The sequence below is a fragment of the Geotrypetes seraphini genome, chromosome 3 (genome assembly GCF_902459505.1).
Source record: "Geotrypetes seraphini chromosome 3, aGeoSer1.1, whole genome shotgun sequence".
NCBI lineage: Eukaryota > Metazoa > Chordata > Amphibia > Gymnophiona > Dermophiidae > Geotrypetes > Geotrypetes seraphini.
The window spans coordinates 281,260,907-281,282,785 of record NC_047086.1 but is presented as its reverse complement, the minus strand read 5'-3'; the positions used below and the strand labels follow the sequence as shown (position 1 = coordinate 281,282,785).

At 48.3% G+C, this 21,879-nt stretch overlaps 1 long non-coding RNA gene across 1 annotated transcript; it reads left to right on the top strand.

Moving 5' to 3' along the window:
* Positions 1–8,808: 8,808 nt before the first annotated feature.
* LOC117356360 lies at positions 8,809–20,521 on the top strand. Its single transcript, XR_004538625.1, has 4 exons — positions 8,809–9,039; positions 18,671–18,793; positions 19,099–19,176; positions 19,372–20,521. It is a non-coding gene; the product is annotated as an uncharacterized LOC117356360 (long non-coding RNA).
* The last annotated feature ends 1,358 nt before the right edge of the window (positions 20,522–21,879 follow it).

The following is a 21,879-nucleotide window of genomic DNA, read 5'->3' as shown; positions in this document are numbered from 1 at the left end:
GTAGGGAGTGAGCCCAGCATCCATGGCATGGCAACATCCCTGGTGCATATTGTTGGTACATGGGTAAATGTACCCAGACTGATGAGTGTTGTATCCAAGAAAAGGGCTGCATTTATGGGCATTTTTTTTTTTTTTTAATGTACATGTCCATAAAATAGAGACAATATAGATATTCAGAGTAGGGATGGACCAAAGGGTTTCCAAACAGGAGAGGCACTAGAGAACTTGTAAATCAAAAACTTTAATAAATACAAAAAGTCAGACATGTAGCTAAAAGTCCAGTGAGTTGCTAATGTCCACCAATGACAAAGATCTGACACAGATCCATGTTTCAATTTAAAAGCCTGCCTCAGGGTCATAATTTCTGATGAAAACAAAGTCAATAGTCCAAAAAGTCATTAGTAAACAGTAATACATCTCTTGCAGAGAGACCAGGAAAGTCTCCTAGCATAGAAGATGCAGTAAATAACAGAAAATTTGTGTGTGATTTAGCAGCTGCAAATATATGTGCATAAATTCCTTAGGGTACTCTTCAAAATGTAAGTACCGTATTTGCCGGCGTATAAGACGACTTTTCAGTACCTTAAAATCCTCCCCAAAGTCGGGGGTCGTCTTATACGCCGGGTACTGTTTAGAGAGCTGCACGGGGACGCCCCTAGGGTCGCGGGGATCCGGTGGGGACGCCCCCTAGGGTCGCGGGGATCCCATGGGAACGCCTCCGAGGGTCGCGGGGCTGGATGCTCAGTCTTCTGGATGTGCGCGGCTCTTCTTCTCCCTACCTTCTCTGCTTGCAGCACAGAGCCGAACGGAAGTCTTCCCGACGTCAGCGCTGACGTCGGAGGAGAGGGAGGGCTTAAACAAAGCCCTCCCTCCCTCCGACTTCAGCGCTGATGTCGGGAAGACTTCCGTTCGGCTCTGTGCTGCAGGCAGGGCAGATAAGGAGAAGGAGAGTAGCCTCGCGGTTCGAGTGGCTACCAAGAGAGAGGGGCGGCCGCCCCGCCCCGGTTGCAGCACAGCCGGCCAGGTTCCCTTACTTTTGTGGCACTTCCCCGACCGACCGATAACAGCCCGGGTCCGACAATCCTCCCTGCCCTGTAGCCGCGAATCTAAATTACCTTCTTACAGCAGCTGTAAGAAGGTAATTTAGATTCGCGGTTAAGGGCAGGGAGGTTTGTCGGACCGGGGCTGTTGTCGGTCGGTCGGGGAAGTGCCACAAAAGTAAGGGGACCTGGCCGGCTGTGCTGCACCCGGGGCGGTAGAGAAGGTGTGCGGAAGAAGGGGTAGTCTTATACGGCGAGTATATAACAAAACTCTATATTTTAACTAAAAGTTGGGGGGTCGTCTTATACGCCCAGTCGTCTTATACGCCGGCAAATACGGTATATATAAATTAGTATTTTGAAAATTTGCTAGTATCAAGTTTCAAGTTTTATTAAAATTTTGATGTATCGCAATATCATTAATTCAAAGCGATTTACAATTAAAATAGGGTCTTAATTATTAACTAAAACCAACACAGACAGACTTGACGTACCAATACATAAGGAAAGTAGGGAGAACTACAATAAGTATAGTAAAGGATACATACAAGGAAAATACAAACAGAGGGTAAGAACTTTAAAAGTATTGATAAAAGTATAATAGAAAATTAAGAACAGAAGATGGGATTTTTGGTGCACTTGACCTTTCTTTGTTCTTGTCTTAATTGTTCAGTTTTAAAAAAATTGCTGTATTATATATTATTGTAGAGTCTAATGTTCTCGGGAAAAAGTGTTGGTTGTGTCAGAAACAAGGCAGTGTATTTTAAATACAACATAGGAGGAAACGGTCATTCTCTGTGGACACAGGCCAATGCAGACATACTGGTTATTTCAGCTGCAGGCCGCCGATCCGGAACCAACCTCTCAAGCTCATGCATACTCTTTTTATCCAATCAAATATGATGGTGTCCTTCCTGCATTGAGTGTGAGTGTACCTCTTCAGTTTACTGCACATCATGGCGAAAGTAGCCCTCGCTCCTCTTCAGAAAATGTTCACTTCAAATAATTTCTACAAAACTGGAAGGAAAAAAATGCCAACCCAGAGGGCCTTTTACAGGTACCAGCAGGCTTTCTTGATTCTACCATGCAAAGCACTCCTGATTTGATGGGTTCTCAGACAGCTTCTAGGTCTCGGCACCCATGATACAAAGTGCTCCAGTTCACTTCCTCCACTGAATCCACCAGCGCAACAACAAGCTGCTTAAATTCACCTAAAATCGGCAACGGCAAAAAAGAGGAAACAAGAACACCAGACTCATTCCTCCGAGTGTAATTTACTTAAGATTTCTAGCGCAGACTCGCACAACTCTAGTGACAGAGCAAGCCCTTCAAAACATTCTCACCAACACAAGTCAACCTTTTCTTCTACTTCTACTCCTTCACCTCCAATAGTTCAACAGTAAATCCTTCACCAAAGCATTGAGAAAAAGAAATAACACAAAACCCAATACACTTCTCCCTCCGCATTCGCTGTGATAGGGGATTAACAGAACCGCAAATACAGAAAAACCACAAATAACTTTTTCATATGTTATTTGCTGTTTTCTATTAAAAACCATCGTGAATATGGTGAAACCACAAATAACATAGTGGGAGACCTGGCCTGTTCCTGAAAGAGAGGCAAAACACGGTGAAGAAAGTACTGGAAATTGGCGATTTTCTCTGTAAATGCTTGGAATCAGCAATTTCTCTATGCAAGCTGATGTAATTTGGGGGGAGGAGCCAGCAAGCTAAAAACCGTGAATACTGAAACCGCGAATACGGAGGGAGAAGTGTACCACTTCAATACAGCATTTTCTCAATTCTCAAAGTTCTTCGCCTTTTAATCTTAACACTCCTCAAGTAACACAAGAAGCAGCATTACTTCTCAAGCAGTTTTCACAAAAGATTTTACAACAGCCCTTCCTTCTGACCCAATACAGCCTGCCTCACATATGCCATAACCACAATCTCCAGTCTCTTACCTACTTCTGCTTCATACCTAACGTGACCTTTACTTTTTTCCTCAAAACAGGACATCTACTAATTTTCAGTCCTGCCCCCAATTCCGCCTCAGCCCCGTCCTCAATTTATTGCATTAATTTTTCATGTACACACAATATCTTATTAATTCATAATGGTAACCATAAAATTAAAAAAACACAAAGCACAACCGTACACAAATCATCTGGAAGCCAAAAACTCATAAGAACATAAGAATAGCCTTACTGGGTCAGACCAATGGTCCATCAAGCCCAGTAGCCTGTTCTCATGGTGGCCAATCCAGGTCCCTAGTACCTGGCCAAAACCCAAGGAGTAGCAACATTCCATTCAGAATCCTAAAGAATAGCAAGATTCTGGAATCCCAGAGAGTAACAAAAGATTCCGGAATCCCAAAGAGTAGCAACATTCCACGCTACCAATCCAGGGCAAGCAGTGGCTTCCCCCGTGTCTTTCTCAATAACAGACATAAGCACATAAGCATTGCCTCTGCTGAGTCAGACCATAGGTCCATCATGCCCAGCAGTCCGCTCCCGCGGTGGCCCCCCAGGTCAACGACCTGCAGTGATCCATTACTCTACTACTCTTTTACTCTACAGCCTTTTGTACTGTAAAGTAACCCTCTAATTGTACCCCTGGATCCCCTTTTACTTCAGGAACTCGTCCAATCCATTTTTGCACCCCAAAGTCGTACTCTGCTCTACCACCTCCTCAGGAAGCGCATTCCAGGTGTCCACCACCCTCTGTGTGAAGAAGAACTTCCTAGCATTTGTTCTGAACCTATCTCCCATCAATTTTTTTGAGCGCCGTCTAGTTTTTGATGCCTCCGCCAGTCTGAAGAATCTGTCCCTCTCCACCTTCACTACACCCTTCATGATCTTATATGTTTCTATCATATCCCCTCTAAGTCTCCGCTTTTCCAGGGAAAAGAGCCCCAGCTTCTCGAGCCTCTCAGCATATGAGAGGTTTTCCATGCCCTTTATCATTTTTGTTGCTCTTCTCTGAATCCTCTCAAGTATCGCCATATCCTTCTTAAGGTACGGCAACCAGTACTGAACGCAGTACTCCAGATGCAGTCGCACCATCGCCCTATACAGCAGGAGGATAACTTCCTTGGTTCTGGTAGTGATACCTTTTTTGATAATGCCCAACATTCTGTTCGCCTTTTTTGAGGCCGCTGCACATTGTGCCGCCGGTTTCATTGTTCTATCCACCAAAACCCCCAAGTCCTTTTCTAGGTTGCCTTCCCCCAGTACCATCCCTCCCATCGCATAGTTGTACTTTGGGTTCCCTTTACTTTACATTTCTCTACATTGAAGCTCATCTGCCATTTATTTGCCCATTCAAAGAATTTGTTCAGGTCCCTTTTGAAGTTCTTTACATTCCTATACAGATCTAACCTTACCAGAGAGTTTTGTGTCATCTGCGAATTTTATAACTTCGCACTTTGTCCCTGTTTCTAAGTCATTAATAAATATATTGAATAGCAGTGGTCCCAGCACTGACCCTTGACTCGTGACCCCTTTCCAGTCAGAATAGTGTCCCTTTACTCCTACCCTCTGTTTCCTGTTCGCCAGCCAATTTCTGATCCATCTGTGTATGTCCCCTTCCACTCCGTGATTCCACAGTTTCCTTAGTAGGCATTCGTGAGGTACCTTGTCGAAGGCTTTCTGGAAGTCCAAGTATACTATGCCTATGGGGTCACATTTGTCCAAATGTTCGCTTATCCCCTCGAAGAAGTGCAGCAGGTTCGTTTGGCAAGATCTTCCAGTACAGAAACCATGCTGGCTTGTTCTCATCAGGTTATTTTTTTCTATATGCTCATTGATACTGTCCTTGATTAATGATTCGGCCATTTTCCCCGGAACTGAGGTTAAGCTGACCGGTCTATAATTCCCCGGGTCGCCTCTGGATCCCTTCTTGAAGATAGGTGTAACATTCGCTATTCTCCAGTCTTACCCCTGTTTTCAAGGATAGGTTGTAAATCTGCTGCAGTAACTCCGCTATTTCATCTCTAAGTTCTTTTACTATTCTTGGGTGGATTCCGTCCGGGCCCGGAGATTTGTCAGTTTTTAACTTATCTATCTGTTTGAGTATGTCTTCGAGACTTACCTCCAAGCACGATAATTTTTCCTCTTGGACCCCCTTGAAGAATTTTTCCGGTTCCGGAACACTGGTTGTGTCCTCCTTCGTGAAGACCGACAAGAAAAACGTGTTTAATCTGTCCACTACTTCCTTTTCCTCCTTTACTACTCCTTTCCTCGTCCAGGGGTCCCACCTCCTCCCTCGCCGGCTGTTTCCCTTTCACATATCGAAAGAAGGGTTTAAAGTTCCATGCCTCCTTTGCAAGTCTCTCTTCATACTCTCTCTTTGCTGTTCTGACCACGCGGTGACATTGTTTTGGTGCTTCCTGTGCTCCTTCCAATTTTCCTCAGTTTTGTCCTTTTTCCATGTCCTGAAAGATTTTTTCTTATCTCCTACCACCTTCTTAACTTCTTTGGTTAACCATGCTGGGTCTTTGGCTTGATTCTTTCTGCACCCTTTTCTAAATCTGGGTATATATCGGTTTTATGCCTCTTTCACCATGTTCTTGAATAAGGTCCAGGCTTGGTCCACCGTCTGTGCCTTTCTGGAGCTGTTCTTGAGTTTTCTCTTTACCATTTGTCTCATGGCATCATAGTTCCCTTTCCTGAAGTTGAATGTTGTTACAATGGTTCTCCTCTCCTTTGGCATACTTAGTTCCACTTTGAATTGGATCGTGTTGTGGTCACTATTCCCTAAAGGTCCCACTACTTCCCACGACTTACACCTAGGCGTACAACAGCTATAACCAAAACATTTACAGGTTGCCTAGTCGGCACTTAGACCTTTTTGACTTAGACGAAGTCAAACCAGGTCTAAGTGCCAAAAAAGGGGCCGCTGAGCTGATGGCCGCTGGCGCCATCAGTTCAGCGGCCCGGCAACCTACCCACCGCAAGCATCGCAGCAGGAGAGATGCCTCATCTCCCCTACCACAATGCCATCACTCCTCTACCCGAACTGCCCTATCTCTCCTGCCGCGGGTCGCGGCAGCTCAGGTAAAGGAAGGATGGCATCGCGGTAGGGGAGATGAGGCATCTCTCCTGCCGTGATGCATCACCCCCCACACACATACAACATCGGGGCAAGAGGGAGCCCAAGCCCTTTTGCCCCGTTGAACCGTGACCCCCCCGACATCGGGGCAAGAGGGAGCCCAAGCCCTCTTGCCCCGCGGGCTATTCAGTACAGTTCCCTGCGCTAAAAAACACTATTGCAGTTTAGTAAAAGGGGAGGGGGTATATTTGTTTATTTTTGTATAGTTGTTACTGAGGTGATATTGCATATTTTAAAGTCATCTGCCTTGACCTCTGAAACCCCCCCAATACAAATGAAAATTAACATTTTCTCTGCGTACAGTGTGCTTTGTGGTTTTTTTAAATTTAATTTTATTGTTGGTAGATCATTTTGACTTGGTCATTTTAAAAGTAGCTCGCAAGCCAAAAAAGTGTGGGCACCCCCTGGCATAGACCATCCACCCTACTCACCAAATTTTATGCCATCTGACTATTTTCTGTTTCCTAACCTTAAAAAGAGTTGAAAGGGTGACAATTTTCAAGTGATTCGGAGGTGATTGCAGCAGCGGAGCAGTATTTCAGTGACCAGACATCGGAGTATTTTTTGGAAAGGTTACAGAAACTTCAGACACGATGTGTCAAGGGGTGAATATGTGGAATAACTTGTAAGTTTCACAGTTCCACGTCATTCCTTCCATTTGTGGTTGGGCTGAGAACTTTTCAGCACCCCCATAAAGCACACTTTTCTCCTTCTTATATGCAGAACACATGCACAAATACGAACCACAACTTAGAAAAAGAATAATGCAGACAAACATTGTACTAGAACCTGAAGAAAGAAAAAATGAAATTTCCAAGGGAGAAAAGAAGACATGGAAAACCAATGCAGCAAAATCCGTTGTTGCTTGCCACAGGCCAGAACCGTGACCTCACCCGGGAAAGACAAAATTCTGTAAAACTCTTTTTTCTGCATTCGATAATTGCCTGCATTCTCTTCTATTGTTGCTTGCTGTTTAATAACATGGTTTGCTCCCTTTCATTTTGATGGACTTTATATATTACTAGTGTTTAAGCCAGTTAGATTAACGAGTGCTAGAATAGATGTGTAGACTTAACAGATCACAAAATTTAATGAAAACTTACTATATGAGTGTCTGTCTTTTTTTCTCTCTCTCTCCTTGGCCGCTGTCTGTCTGTTTTTTCTTTCTCTCTCTCCTTGGCCGCTGGCTGTCTGTCTGTCTCTCTGGCCGTTTGTCTCTCTCTCTGGACCCCCTATCTGCCTGTCTTTCTTTCTTTCTGTCTGTCTCTCTCCCTGGCTCCCTGTCTGTCTGTCTTTCTTGCTTTCTGTATCTCTCCCTGCCCGCTGTCTTTCTGTGTGCAGCATCTGTCTTTCATTCTCGTGTGCTGTCTGCCTGTCTTTCTGTCTCTCTCCGTGGCCCCCTTCTGTCTCCCCCCCCCCGAGCAAACCAAGATTGCTGCCTGCCCTCCAGCACCCCCCTCCCCCAAAGCATAGCAAGTTTGCTCACTGGCCCCCTTTCCTTTCCCCCCTCCCCCACTTCTCTGTGCAGCAGCAGCAGCAGCATTTCCCTCACATCCTTCCCTGTACAACAGCACCCCTTGCCTGCTCCCTCTGTCATGCAGAAGCCCTTCTCCCTTCCTTTTACCTCCCCGTCCAGCAGCACCCATTCCATTCTCCCTGTCCTGCAGTAGCCCTTCTCCCTTCCTTTTACCTCCCCCATGTCCAGCAGCACCCCTTCCCTGCTCCCCCTGTTCAGCAGTAGCCCTCTCCCTTTTATCTCCCCCCTGTTTAGCAGCACCCCTTGCCTGCTCCCCCTGTCCAGCAGTAGCCCTTCTCCCTTCCTTTTACTTCTCCCTGTTTACCAGCACCCCTTGCCTGCTCCCCCTGCAGTAGCCCTTCCCTCACTCTTCCCTGGTTTTCGTTCTCCCTCTTTCCCCCCAAAAGGTTGCTGCTGCAGTATTCCCCCCGCGGTCTCACACAGACGTCAGCAGCATTCCCCCCCCTCCGCGGTCTCACACAGCCATCAGTAGGATTTCTCATCCCCCCTCCCCTCTCCTCCTAGGTCTCATACAGCCGTTGGCAGCGCAGCATTCACAACTCACTGCTGCTTGCTTCGGTCCTTCGTCGCTGCCGGTTCCCACTTATTTTCTTTTTGTGCGAAGGCAGGAGCAGGACCCGGCAGCGAGGAAGGCCCGAAGCAAGCAGGAGCAGCGAGTTGAAGCCTCCTTCTCTGCCCTCGGCTGGAAGCGTCATAGGCAATGGAAAAAATCGGCGCCGCGGGATCCTCTTACCCGCCGCAAATCAAACCGCCATAGGCTCCACCGCCGCACACGCGCCACATATGGAACATGGTCACAGAAGCACAAATCACGGCGGCAGGGATCACGCCATTTCCACTGCGCGGGTAAGGGTTTTATTATACAGTATTAGATTTTAGTAAGACCTACAAACATAATGAAACGAAATATAGCTTGGTGAACTTGAATCTTGAGCCTAAACCAACCCTCGATCGCTTCTCAAAGTGTCCCTCAAGTCTTCGCCTAGCAACGTCCGGAGGAAGGGGCACGTGGTGAAAACCCCACACACAAACTAGGGAAGGAAGTGACATTTGAGGAGGGAGGCGGACCGTGCGGGCAGTTTGAACAAGGTATTTGCGCAGGCGCGGTGTAAAGGCATATGAGTGCTGTCGTCGTTTGAAATATATTTCGACACGGTTTGGTGGTCACGGGTCGCTCCTGTTGCTTGTCATATTTGGTTGAGCTGTGACGTCGCTGCTAAGTCATGAGACGGCATTCGGGCCCTAGCACGAGTGGGAACCTGGAGCCTCGTGCCAGCAGGAGGAAGACCCGCATCCCTAGGAAAGTGACTGTAGCCAGGAGTACTCCGCCGGCTCCAGCGGGACACCCGAGTAAGGAAGAGAGGGTGCCACAGGGAAGGGATTGTGCAAAATTAGAGCCGACCCTCCCCCCCCCAAAAAAAAAAAAAAAAAGTGTCACACTGATTCACATAATAGTTGAAGAGCAGAGCTTCTTCAGAGCCTCATGCAGATATCACACTGATGCACATAAAACATAAGTACAGCACTAATGGCTGAGACCCATAGGCTTGCACTAATGTAATGAAGAATGAACAGATCAATACTGATATTAAGATTTATGAATAACCTGTGTTATTTGAATGGTAAAGGGTGGGACCAGGGGAGAAGAGTGTGAGAATCATGAAGGAACAGGAATCTATCTTCTTACATGACATTGATGACTATGGAGGTCTGTACCATGTTATCTCAGCATGGTTGTGACTTCACTGTTGCATGGAGATGGGAACCTGGTAATGAACTTCAGTACCCACAGGTGGAAAAGATGTACAGGCAGTCCCCAGGTTAAGAACAAGTTATGTTTTTAAAGCTGTTCTTAAGTCAGATTTGTATGTAACTCAAAACTTGTAGATTTTAAGATTCTTGCTGCTTACCTTCCAGCTGATAAAAAGGCCAACTGTCCCCTCTAGGGTACAGCATGCACAACCACACACTGTTCTTAATCAAATGAAGCTACAACTGCATTCTTAAGTACAAGTCGTAGTTAAGTCGGGTGTCTAATTTGGGGACTGCCTGTACTTTGAGGAAAGTGATCATGGGTATGATCAATCTGCTTTTCCTGCAAGCCTTTCATCATTCTGTGCGGTCTCACTTAATAAGGAGAAGATGGAGGAGGAAAGCGAGGAATGTGCTTTTGTGCCACACTAGAGTTTCACATGTTCCCTTTCAACTTTTCCGAATGCCCTCTCGTTCTTGTAGTTTTCGAAAGTTTGAAGAATCTATCCCTCTCTACTTTCTCTATGCCCTTCATGATCTTGTAAGTCTCTATCATATCCCCTCTAATTCTCCTCTTCTCCAGGGAGAAGAGCCCCAGTTTCTCCAGTCTCTCAGTGTATGAAAGATTTTCCATACCCTTTATCAAACTTGTCGCTCTCCTCTGAACCCTCTCGAGTATCGCCATATCCTTCTTAAGGTACGGCGACCAATATTGGATGCAGTACTCCAGATGCGGACGCACCATCGCCCGATACAACAGCAGGATAACTTCTTTCGTTCTGGTTGTAATACCCTTCTTGATTATACCTAGCATTATCCCAGGACAAGCAGGCATGATATTCTCACATGTGGGTGACGTCATCTACGGAGCCCCAGCGCGGACAGCTTTTCAAGCAAACTTGATTGAAGTTTCAAGTTTGCACACTGCACCACGCATGTGCTAGCCTTCTTGCCCACTAGAGGGCGCATCCCCACCTCGTGGTCCTCAGTTCAATTTCATCCGCGGAGCCAGAAGCCCTGTGGATAATTGTGCTCTGTAAAAAATTGCCTTCTGTCGCCGCGGCTGTATCTTTTTCGACGCGGTCGCTGCGTTTTATTGTTTTCTCTTTCGTTGTTGTTTCATTTTCTAAAAAAAAAAAAAAGGTTTATTTTTTCTCCGTCGCTCCGGGGGCTCCCGGTAGCCACGGCCGAGGGACCTCGTCTGTTCCCGGCCGCTTGTTGGGCCCATGTCCCGGCCTGTAACGGGATTCAAAAAGTGCAGTCGGTGTGACCGACTTTTATCCATCACTGACCCTCACCGGTGCTGTTTGCGGTGCTTGGGCCCTCAGCACCCGACAGAATCCTGTGCCCGGTGTGCCACCTTTCAGAAGAGGGCTCTTAAACGACGCAGGGCCTGCATGGCGGAACTTTTCGATGTTGATTCCCCGGCCGGGAAGGCCTCGAGTTCGGCCTCGGCTTCGGCCCCGGCCTCGGCCTCGGGCCCCTCGGCTTCGCCTCGACCCTCGGTCCCTTCGAAGCCTATTGCCTCGTCCAAGTCGGGTAAGTCTCCGCTTCCCTCCTCAGCTCCAGGGTCAACCAAGAAGCCATCCTCGGGCTCTTCGGCAGCGGGAGGGTCGGCCTCCGCCCAGCCCAAGGCGTCCAAATCGATTGCCCCGAGGGAATACTCGAGACCGAGGTCGCCCTCTGAGGAGCATCGACAGGTGTTACCGCCTGGGATGTCGATCCCGGCGTTCCAGGACTTGCTCCGGGCGTTGATCGCCTCGGAGCTGTCCGGGGCCATTGAGAACCTGCAGCAGGCTTTGGCCTCGACTGCTTCGGCCTCGGCTGCCCCGCAGTTGGCGACCTCAGTCTCGGGTACTGGGGCTTCGGCTCCCGAGGTGCCTACGGCCTCGACCTCGGCTTTGCCCTCGGACCCGGCTTCGGTGGGATAGCCTGAGCGTAGCGTGCGGCCCCACGATAAGATGCGCCGGGTGCGGAGGCTCTCGTCCACATCGTCCTCGAGGTCCTCGCGAGGCTCCTCGCCTTCGGGCAGGCCTCGGGCGAGGCGCCGTCCAAGGAAGGCCAAGCGGTCTCGGGCCTCGCCTCGGAGGCGAGGTCGCTCGTCGCCGCTCGGGGGCGAGACCTTACGAGTCTCGGAGCTCCGCCTGGATAACCCCAGCCTTTTTCGCTCCCAGGTCGGAGAGAGTTCCCGTGCCTCCTCGCCGGGGCGGAAGGGAAGGGCCTTGATACCCCATACCCCAGGGGTTCCTTCAGGCAGGCTCGGTCTCCGACTCCTTCGAGGTCCCGGGACTGTGCCTCATGGGGGTCGGGTAAGGAGCCGAGGTACTCCCTCGAGGCCTCCCCCTTCGGCTCGGCGGGGAGATCTCGGACACCTTCTCCTCCTGCCAGACCTTCGTCTTTTTCTAAGTTTGTGCAGGATATGGCGGGGGCTTTGGGTGTGGACTTGTTAGCGGGTTCCCATTACACCAAAGAATTTTTGGATGAGCAGGATCTTCCTTCTCCCCCACGGGAATCCCCTCGCCTCCCTCTGAACAAGGTCCTCCATCAGACCTTTCTAAGAAATTTGGAAGCCCCTCTTACAGTCACGGTGGTGCCCTCCAAGATGGAGTCGAAATACCGGACCATTCCGCCTAAGGGGTTCGAGAAGGGGCAACTCTCTCACCAATCGCTCCTGGTGGAGTCGGCACTTAAGAGGACGCAACCTTCCAGGGTGTCTGCAGCGGTCCCGCCTTGGAGGGAAGGCCGGACCCTCGACAAATTTGGTCGTCGCCTCTACGCTAACTCTCTTATGGCGACGAGGGTCCTAAATTACGCCTTTTCGTATTCTTCATACTTGCGTGCCATGGTGAAGGACCTCCCCAGTTTGCGGGAGGTGATACCGGATTCCCATAGGGACAGGTTTGCCACCTTTATGTCAAATCTTTCCCAACTGCGCCTGTACCTATTCCATGCGGTGTACGACGCCTTCGAACTCGCCTCGAGGGTATCGGCCTGTGCGGTGGCTATGCGCCGGCTGGCCTGGCTCCGTACCCTCGAGATGGACCCCAACCTGCAGGAGCGCTTGGCGAATTTGCCCTGCGTGGGTTCGGAGTTGTTTGACGACTCCTTGGAGGCGGCAACCAAGCGGCTTTCGGAGCAGGAACGCTCTCTTGCCTCCCTGGTACGTCCAAAACCTAAGGCCCCGCCGCAAAGACCCTTTCGGCAACCCCCGAGAAGATACCCTCAAAAATCTACGCTGGCTTTCTCGAGACCTCCACCCCGACGCCCACCCCAACAGGGTAGGGGAGGTCCCTCCAAGCCCGCTGCGCAGGGAGCGTCCAAGTCTGCGCCGTCCTTTTGACGGGATGTGCGGTTGGGGGCGGGCCCCCTCCGCAGTTTCGCCGGACCCCCTCCCCATCGGGGGTCGACTCAGGGCTTTTTACGGGGCTTGGACCGGGATCACGTCCGACGCATGGGTGCTCCGGACTGTCTCAGAGGGCTATTCGCTCAACTTCTCCGCGCAGCCTCCGGACATGCCACCCAGGGCTTGCCCGCCCAATCGGAGCCAGTTGGCCCTTCTCCTGGTCGAAGCCAGGGCCTTGTTGAGCCTACGGGCAGTCGAGCTTGTTCCTCTCGACCAGAGGGGTCGGGGGTTTTACTCCCGTTATTTTTTGGTCCCGAAAAAGACCGGGGATTTGCGCCCCATTTTGGACCTCCGGAAGCTCAACAAGTTCCTGGTCCGGGAGAAGTTCCGTATGTTATCGCTTCCGGTTTTATATCCCCTGTTGGAGGAAGGGGATTGGATGTGCTCCCTGGACTTGAAGGAAGCATATACCCATGTTCCGGTGCATCCCGCTTTCCGCAAGTTCTTACGGTTCCAAGTGGGGGATTTGCACCTTCAGTATCGGGTCCTTCCCATTGGTCTGGCGTCCTCCCCTCGGGTATTCACAAAGTGTATGGTGGTGGTTGCGGCGGCCCTGCGCTCTCGGGGACTGCAGGTCTTTCCCTACCTGGATGATTGGTTGATCAAGGCCCCGACCAGGGAGGGAGTTATCTTAGCGACCCAACAGACTATCATCTTACTTCAACGCCTAGGGTTCGAAGTGAACTTTCCCAAGTCTCAGTTGTGCCCGGCTCAGTCTCTCCAGTTTATAGGAGCCGTGCTGGACACGGTTCGCCTCCGCTCTTTCCTCCCCCCTCTTCGACGGGAGGCCTTGCTTCGGTTAGGTCGCCAAGTTTTGTAGCGATCCGTGGTGTCGGCTCAGCGTATGATGATCCTTCTGGGCCACATGGCATCGACGGTCCACGTCACTCCCTTTGCCCGCTTGCATCTGAGGCTTGCTCAGTGGACTCTGGCCTCTCAATGGCGGCAGGATCGCGACCCAGTCTCTTGTCCGATAACAGTGACTCCTTCTTTGAGACGCTCGCTCCGTTGGTGGACCAACTCTTCCAATCTTTCAGGGGGTTTGCTGTTTCTCGTTCCTCCGTGTCGCAAGGTCCTGACCACGGACTCTTCGGAGTACGCGTGGGGGGCACATCTCGACGGTCTTCGAACGCAGGGTCTTTGGTCGGCCGAGGACCGTCTTTGTCACATCAATGTGTTGGAGCTTCGTGCCATTTTTCTGGCTGCTCGAGCTTTCTGTCACCTACTGCACGATCAAGTAGTGCTCGTAAGGACGGACAACCAGGTGGCAATGTATTATGTCAACAAGCAAGGGGGGACGGGTTCTTGGCCTCTGTGCCAGGAAGCCCTGCGCCTTTGGGAATGGGCAGTCTCTCAGAACATATTCCTGCGTGCGGTTTACATTCAGGGAGAGAGGAACTGTCTGGCAGACAAACTCAGTCGTCTTCTCCAGCCGCACGAGTGGTCGCTGAACTCCCGGGTTCTACGCGAGGTCTTCGACCGCTGGGGGACTCCTCAGGTGGATCTGTTTGCCTCCCCGGAGACTCACAAACTACCCCTCTACTGTTCTCGGATGTACTCCCGGGACCGTCTCGAGGCCGATGCCTTTCTTCTCGACTGGGGGGGAAGGTTCCTTTATGCGTTCCCTCCTTTCCCTCTGATCTTGAGAACGCTGGTGCATCTCAAATCGACCAGAGCCACTATGATTCTCATTGCGCCTCGTTGGCCCAGACAGCACTGGTTCTCCCTGCTTCTTCAACTCAGTGTCAGGGAACCTCTGCTTCTGCCTGTCTTTCCCTCTCTGCTGTCTCAGAGTCGGGGTTCGCTGTTACAACCCATTCTTCAGTCTTTACATCTGACCGCTTGGTTCCTTTCCCCTTGACATCGGTTCCTGTTTCTCAGTCGGTGAGGGAGATTTTGGAAGCCTCGCGCAAGGCCTCGACTCGGCTTTGTTATTCCCAGAAGTGGACCAGATTTTCATCCTGGTGCTCCTTGAATCATCTGGACCCGACTTCAGTTCTCGTGTCTTCGGTACTGGAATATTTGTTGCATCTGTCGAAGTCTGGACTGAAGACGACTTCCATTCGGGTGCATCTCAGTGCCATTGCGGCATTCCATCGGCATCTCGAGGGTCGATCCCTCTCTCTTCATCCTCTGGTTTCTCGTTTCATGAGGGGTCTCGTGAATGTCCATCCTCCTTTGAAACCTCCTCCTGTAGTTTGGGATCTTAATGTGGTCTTAGCTCAACTGATGAAGCCTCCTTTTGAACCTATCGACAAATCTCATCTTAAGTTTCTCACTTGGAAAGAGGTCTTTTTGATTGCGCTCACATCCGCTCGTCGGATTAGCGAGCTACAGGCTTTGGTTGCGGATCCTCCTTTTACTGTGTTTCATCATGACAAGGTGGTTCTTCGCACCCATCCTAAATTTTTGCCTAAAGTTGTGTCTGATTTCCACCTCAATCAGTCCATTGTTCTTCCGGTATTCTTCCCGAAGCCCCACTCTCATCCTGGTGAGGCGGCGCTTCACACGCTTGACTGTAAGAGGGCGTTGGCCTTTTATCTCCAACGTACCAAGTCTCATCGGAAGGTTCCTCAATTGTTTTTGTCCTTTGATCCTAATCGGTTGGGACATCCTGTTTCCAAGCGCACCTTGTCCAACTGGTTGGCTGCTTGTATTTCTTTTTGCTACGCTCAGGCTGGTCTCCCGCTCTCGGGTCGAGTTACGGGGCATAAGGTCCGAGCGATGGCAGCTTCGGTTGCTTTCCTCCGATCCACGCCTATGGAGGACATTTGTAAAGCTGCCACTTGGTCTTCGGTTCATACGTTCACCTCCCACTTCTGTCTGGACACTTTGTCCAGAAGCGACGGCCGGTTTGGCCAGTCGGTGTTAAGTAATCTGTTTTCATAAATTGCCATCCTCCCACCTGCCCTTTTTTGGTTGGCTTGGAGGTCACCCACATGTGAGAATATCATGCCTGCTTGTCCTGGGATAAAGCACAGTTACTTTAACAGGTGTTATCCAGGGACAGCAGGCATATATTCTCACAACCCGCCCTCCTCCCCGGGGATGGCTTCTTTGCTTGATATGGAACTGAGGACCACGAGGTGGGGATGCGCCCTCTAGTGGGCAAGAAGGCTAGCACATGCGTGGTGCAGTGTGCAAACTTGAAACTTCAATCAAGTTTGCTTGAAAAGCTGTCCGCGCTGGGGCTCCGTAGATGACGTCACCCACATGTGAGAATATATGCCTGCTGTCCCTGGATAACACCTGTTACGGTAAGTAACTGTGCTTTCTCTTCACTCTCTTGGCTGCTGCGCACTGTGCCGTCGGCGTCATTGTTTTGTCCACAATTACCCCAAGTCCCTTTCTTGGGTACTCTCACTCAATAACATCCCTCCCATTGTATAGCTGTACCTCAGGTTTCTGCTTCCTACATGCAATACTTTACATTTCTCTACATTGAACTTCATCTGCCATATCGTCACCCACTCCTCTAGTTTGTTCAGGTCCCTTTGTAATTCTTTGCAGTCCTCTTTAGTCCGAGCACCACTAAATAGTTTGGTGTCGTCTGCAAATTTTATTATTTCGCACTTCGTCCCTGTTTCTATATCATTTAGAAATATATTGAATTGAATAGCGGCACCGGCCCCTGCGGAACACCACTCGTGACCCTCCTCCAGTCTGAGTAGTCCTACCCTCTGTTTCCTACCCACCAACCAATTCCTGATCCATCTATGTACGTCTCATTCCACCCCATGGTTCTTCAGTTTCCGAAGTAGGCATTCAAGCCTTGTCAAAGGCTTTTTGGACAACTAAATATACGATGTCTATGGGGTCCCCTTTGTCCATCCGTTTGTTAATTCCTTTGAAGAAGTGCAGTAAGTTTGTTAGGCACAATCTCCCCTTCCAGAAGCCATGTTGGCTTGTGTTTAGAGGTTTATTTCTTTCGAAATGCTCATCTATGCTGTCTTTTATCAGCGCTTCCGCCATTTTCCCCGGAACCGAAGTCAGACTCACCGGTATGTAGTTCCTCAGGTCACCTCTTGATCCCTTTTTAAAGATGGGTGTAACATTGGCTATCTTCCAATCCTCCGGGATCACTCCTGTTTTCAGGGATAGATTGCAAACTTGCTGTAGTAGTTCCGCTATTTCCTCCTTTAGTTCTTTCAGAACCCTTGGGTGGATTCTGTCCGGGCCCAGCGATTTGTCAGTTTTTAAATTTTCTAACTGCCTGCGTACGTGTTCAAGGCTTACTTCCATGGATGTTAATTTATCTGTTTGGTCTCCTTTGAAGATTTGCTCAGGTTCTGGTATGTTGGATGTGTCCTGTTTTGTAAATACAGATGAAAAGAACATGTTTAGTCTTTCCGCCACTTCTTTTCCTCCTTCACTACTCCCTTCCTGTCTCCGTCATCCAGCAGTCCCACCTCCTCCCTTTAACATATCTGAAGAACGGTTTGAAATTTCGTGCTTCCTTGGCTAGCCTTTCTTCATATTCTCTTTTGGCTTTTCTAACTACACGGTGACATTCTTTTTGATACTTCCTGTGCTCGTTCCAGTTCTCCTCAGTTTTGCCCTTTTTCCATTTCCTGAATGAATTCTTCTTATCACCAATCGCTTTCTTCACTTCTTTAGTTATCCGCGCCGGGTCTTTTGTTCGATTCTTTTTGCACCCTTTTCTGAATCTTGGGATATGCAGATTTTGCGCCTCGATCACCATGTCCTTGAATAAAGACCAGGCCTGCTCTACAGTCTGCCATTTCTTTGAGGTGTTCCTAAGTTTCTTCCTTACCATTACTCTCATTGCTTCGTAGTTTCCTTTCTTGAAGTTAAAAGTTGTCGCTATGGTTCTCTTTCCCTTCGGTATTCCTACTTCAACTTTGAACTTGATCATATTGTGATCGCCATTTCCCAATGGTCCCACTACTTCCACTTCCTTCACAAGTCCTCTTAGATCCAAAGTGCATTCCCTCTCGTCGGTTCTCTGACAAGTTTGATCCATGAAGCAATCCTGTATAACCTCCAGGAATCCGGTCTCTCTAGTGCATTTTGCGCTTCCAAGACTCCAGTCTATCCCAGGATAGTTGAAGTCTCCCATAATAATTGTGTTACTTTTGCATTCTCGCTTCATCTCGGCTTCCATTACTTCATCGATAGCTTCAGTTTGCCCAGGTGGATGATAATACAGGCCCATCTTTATCTCGGGCCCTTTCCTTCCTGGTATTTTAACCCATAGTGATTCCAAATTGTTGGTCGTCGCTGCTGTGTCCACTCTGGTCGAGTGTATGCTTTCTTTTATGTATAGGGCTATTCCTCCTTTCTGACCTGGCCTGTCCTGGCGATAGAGTTTGTACCCCGGCAGTGCTGAATGCCATTTGTTTTCTTCATTCCACCATGTTTCGGAGACCCCAATGATGTTTATGTTCTCAGTTTTGGCCACGACTTCTAATTCCCCCATTTTGTTCCTTAGGCTCCTTGCATTATATGCAATTTAGGCCCTGGTATTTTTTTGTCTTCATTTCCTTTCCCTGTGCTTCAAACTTTATTTTCTTCTCTTGTGCTGCAATCCTTTTATCCTCTTATTCTGGGTTAGTCAACTCCTATGTTTTGCCCGTTGTTTCTTCCCAGGATTTTTCCCCCTTAGTATCTTTGCACTCCATAGTTCACGTAAGAGCAGGGGCAAGGAAACACCTTTTTAATTGGAGGAGCCTAAGAAATCCCCAGCCCTGTCCCCAAGCTCTCTAATTTCTTGTGATGTGTCGGTCAAAATATTGATGGTGCTGTGGCACATCCCATCCCATTCAGTTACCTATATGTAAAAGAATCCTTTACTTGTATTTTCAGGTTCCCGGAGGCCCAGAGCAACAAGGCAGAGATATCGACCTGGTGCTCGAGCATTAATGGAGATTCTACATTACCAGAATACCACAGAACTTCTTATCCAAAAACTATTCTTCAGCAGGAGATGTACTTTCTGTTTTTTTTCCCGTTGTAGCTATTTCTTTGGCCATAAATGACAATGTATATGTTTATTAAAAGAACTTGATATACCGCGACTCTTCATTAAATCTAGGCAGTTTGCAATAATATTTAAAAAACAGTTAAAACAATAAACAAAAAGAACTTCATTTTCTGATATGAAAGATTAAATCCATTCTGTAAAGACATTATTAGTCTTCCACGTGAGAAGGCACACTAATTTCCATACCTGTGCATGTTGTCTTATGTGTAGTCTGTTTCTGCCTCACCCTGGCCCATGTCATCTCTTTCAGGTGCGGGAGATCTGTCTCCGCTTTACAAGGGGCTATGACTATCGATGGCAATCTATGGCCCTGCAATCCCTTCAGGAGGTAAGTGGGTTGCTGCAAGAATAGGATTGGTGGAAGGGGCTTTCAATCCATGTCAAGTGGGCCAAACGTGCCACTGAATTGATTGCCTGTTTTGGATCACAGACTTGTGCCATTGGTTATTTCTGCCTTTACACTATTGAGATAGAGCTGGGGTGCTTACTTCACTGTCATGCTTTCTTTCATCTCTTTCCTCAGGCTGCAGAAGCTTTCTTGACTCGTCTCTTTGAAGATGCCTATTTATGTACTATCCATGCAAAGCGAGTCACACTATTCGTGCAGGACATTCAGCTGGCCCGGCGCATCCGTGGCATCAATGAGGGTCTTGACTGATATTCACCTTCAGGAGGTGTACACTTTTCCTGAATATTCTATTTTACACATGGGGATATCTGCAGTTAACCCAGCTGGAGCAAGTGGATTGCCTTGTTAGTGAATCTGCTGGTTTATAAATGACTGTCAAAAGTTGTCAATTATGTTAAGTTAGTACATCCATGAATTCTGTATAGTGGCATTGGAATATACAGTTTAGGATGTTGTTCATAAAACATTTGTCATTGGAAATCATGCAATCCTGTGCCATCTATGCAGGGCAAAAATTGCAACTCTCTGAGCAGTAGTTGCGTGTTGTAGAAATTGTTTATACACTTGTGTTGGGGCTTTTATCAGTGACATGGAGCGCTTTAAAGATTCCCCAGGAGTTTTCATCACTGGCTCAACCTGCCCATCTTATTGAAAATTATATTGAGAATTTAACTATATTTCTTAAATGTTTGTCACCTTGTGCCTCCATGCAGTGTGTGGGGACACCTTCCCATATCATGGAAAACCACATTTCATAGTGCTTTATTAACTAGAGCCGAGAGATCCTGCCTGAATTTTGAACCAAACACATTCCCTATGCATATTCCTACTTAAAGAATGCAATGGTTGAAATCCCTTGTTGATTAAGGCCTAAGGTTCTCTCCTCTCCTCGCCCCCTATATTTTTATATCTATAAGTGCCCGTTATATGTAGAAATCACACAATCGTGATCACAGATGCCTAGGATCATGTGACATCTACTCTCCCCTTAAGATTCCCATGCAGGATTATGTGATCTGTGTGCCTCAAACTCTCCTCTGACCACCAAGATAAATGCTTTCACTCTGCCCTTACCTGTTCACAGAAGTTGTGCTTCATGAGCATATTTTTTCCCCTTCCCTTCCTATAGTCTGAGTTTGCCTCTGATATTTCATCCTCAGTCATTTTCAAACAAAATTTTTACTTGGCCTATTCTCTTTTAAATGTTATATATTTTTATAATTTTGTATTTTATTCAAGCATAGCATATAGCATTGTTTAACTACACTGGTTTTGTATAGAATTTTATAAATAAAGATGAAAGCTATTTGTTTCAAGTTGTCACTGTATGGTTTTCATTTTCAGCATAAAAACTGGCTTATTTTGTACCTGATCAGTGAAAACGCGTTCTGAGCTTTGTGATCTAGTGCTGCTCTGTAGTAACTGAGTGCAAAATACAGCAAGATGAAATATATTGTGGGTATATGACAAAATGGCAATTCTTATTTCTAGTGCAATAGGTGTGTCATTCTAGACATTAGGTTATTCTCCCTGTTCTTGTGAGCCATGCAGAAGGTATATGCGTCCGTATATACGTGAACAAGGCTTTTATTTTTGGCAGGGGCGATGCCCACTCCTTCCTGCCACCAGATGCTCCCAACTAAGCCTCCTTCCCCCCTGGTGGAACCTAAGTATGGCAGGAGGGATACTGATTGGCCCAGGCACCTTAGGCCCCACCTGTGGGCGGGGTTTCAGACGGCTGGGCCAATCCGGCCCCTTCTGGAGCCGGCTGGCCTGCCGGACGGGCGGGCTTGGTATCCCCCCGTCCGACCAACGTTAAAGGGAGGTGGGGGGGTCGTGGGGTCGGCCGGGGGAGTTGCAGGTTGGCGGGGGGCGGTCATTGGGGGGAGGCGGGTTGTGTCGAGGGCAGGAGGGCCTGGGATCCCTCCTGCCCATATTGTGGTGGGAGTAAGGGGTCTCTGGGGCCAGGAGAGCTTGGGCTCCCTCCTGGCCCAATCCAGTCGGGGGGGTTGCCGGGGCCAGGAGAGCTTGGGCTCTCTCCTGGCCCATTCGTTTCAGAGGGGGGTCGCCGGGGCAAGGAGGGCTTGGGCTCTCTTCTGGCCCCAGTGTTCTCCCCAGAAATTTTTTCCAGCCGGGTGGCATGAAAAAGTAGCCGGGTGGGGCGGGGCGGGGAAATCTGGTAGTGGAGAAAATTAAATGTATACTATTTTTATTAGTTAATTATTATTATTTTCCAATGCTCGATATGACTTCCTTTTTTAAGGTTTGACACTTGTGCCAGAATATTTTTACTAAATCTAAGAAGTATCCAATTCTAGAAGTGAATAATTAGATATTCACCCTCTTTCAAATGGTATAGAGGTTTAAAAAAGGGAAATGCGTTAATGAAGTCATTAGGTTCAATCTAACCATTTATTTCTGCATGAATTTAAACAACTAAAAAAAAAAAAAGATAAATATAGCTCATCCAGTCATACAAGAAATGGCTGTACAACACCTCTAATAATGTTTTGATCACTAGGTTCCTTCCTGAGGTCTCACTGAGGATATAAAATAGATGCTATCCCCACTTCCAGACCTCTTCCACATAATTTAGGGAGAGGTGTTACTGAGCCTTGAAGG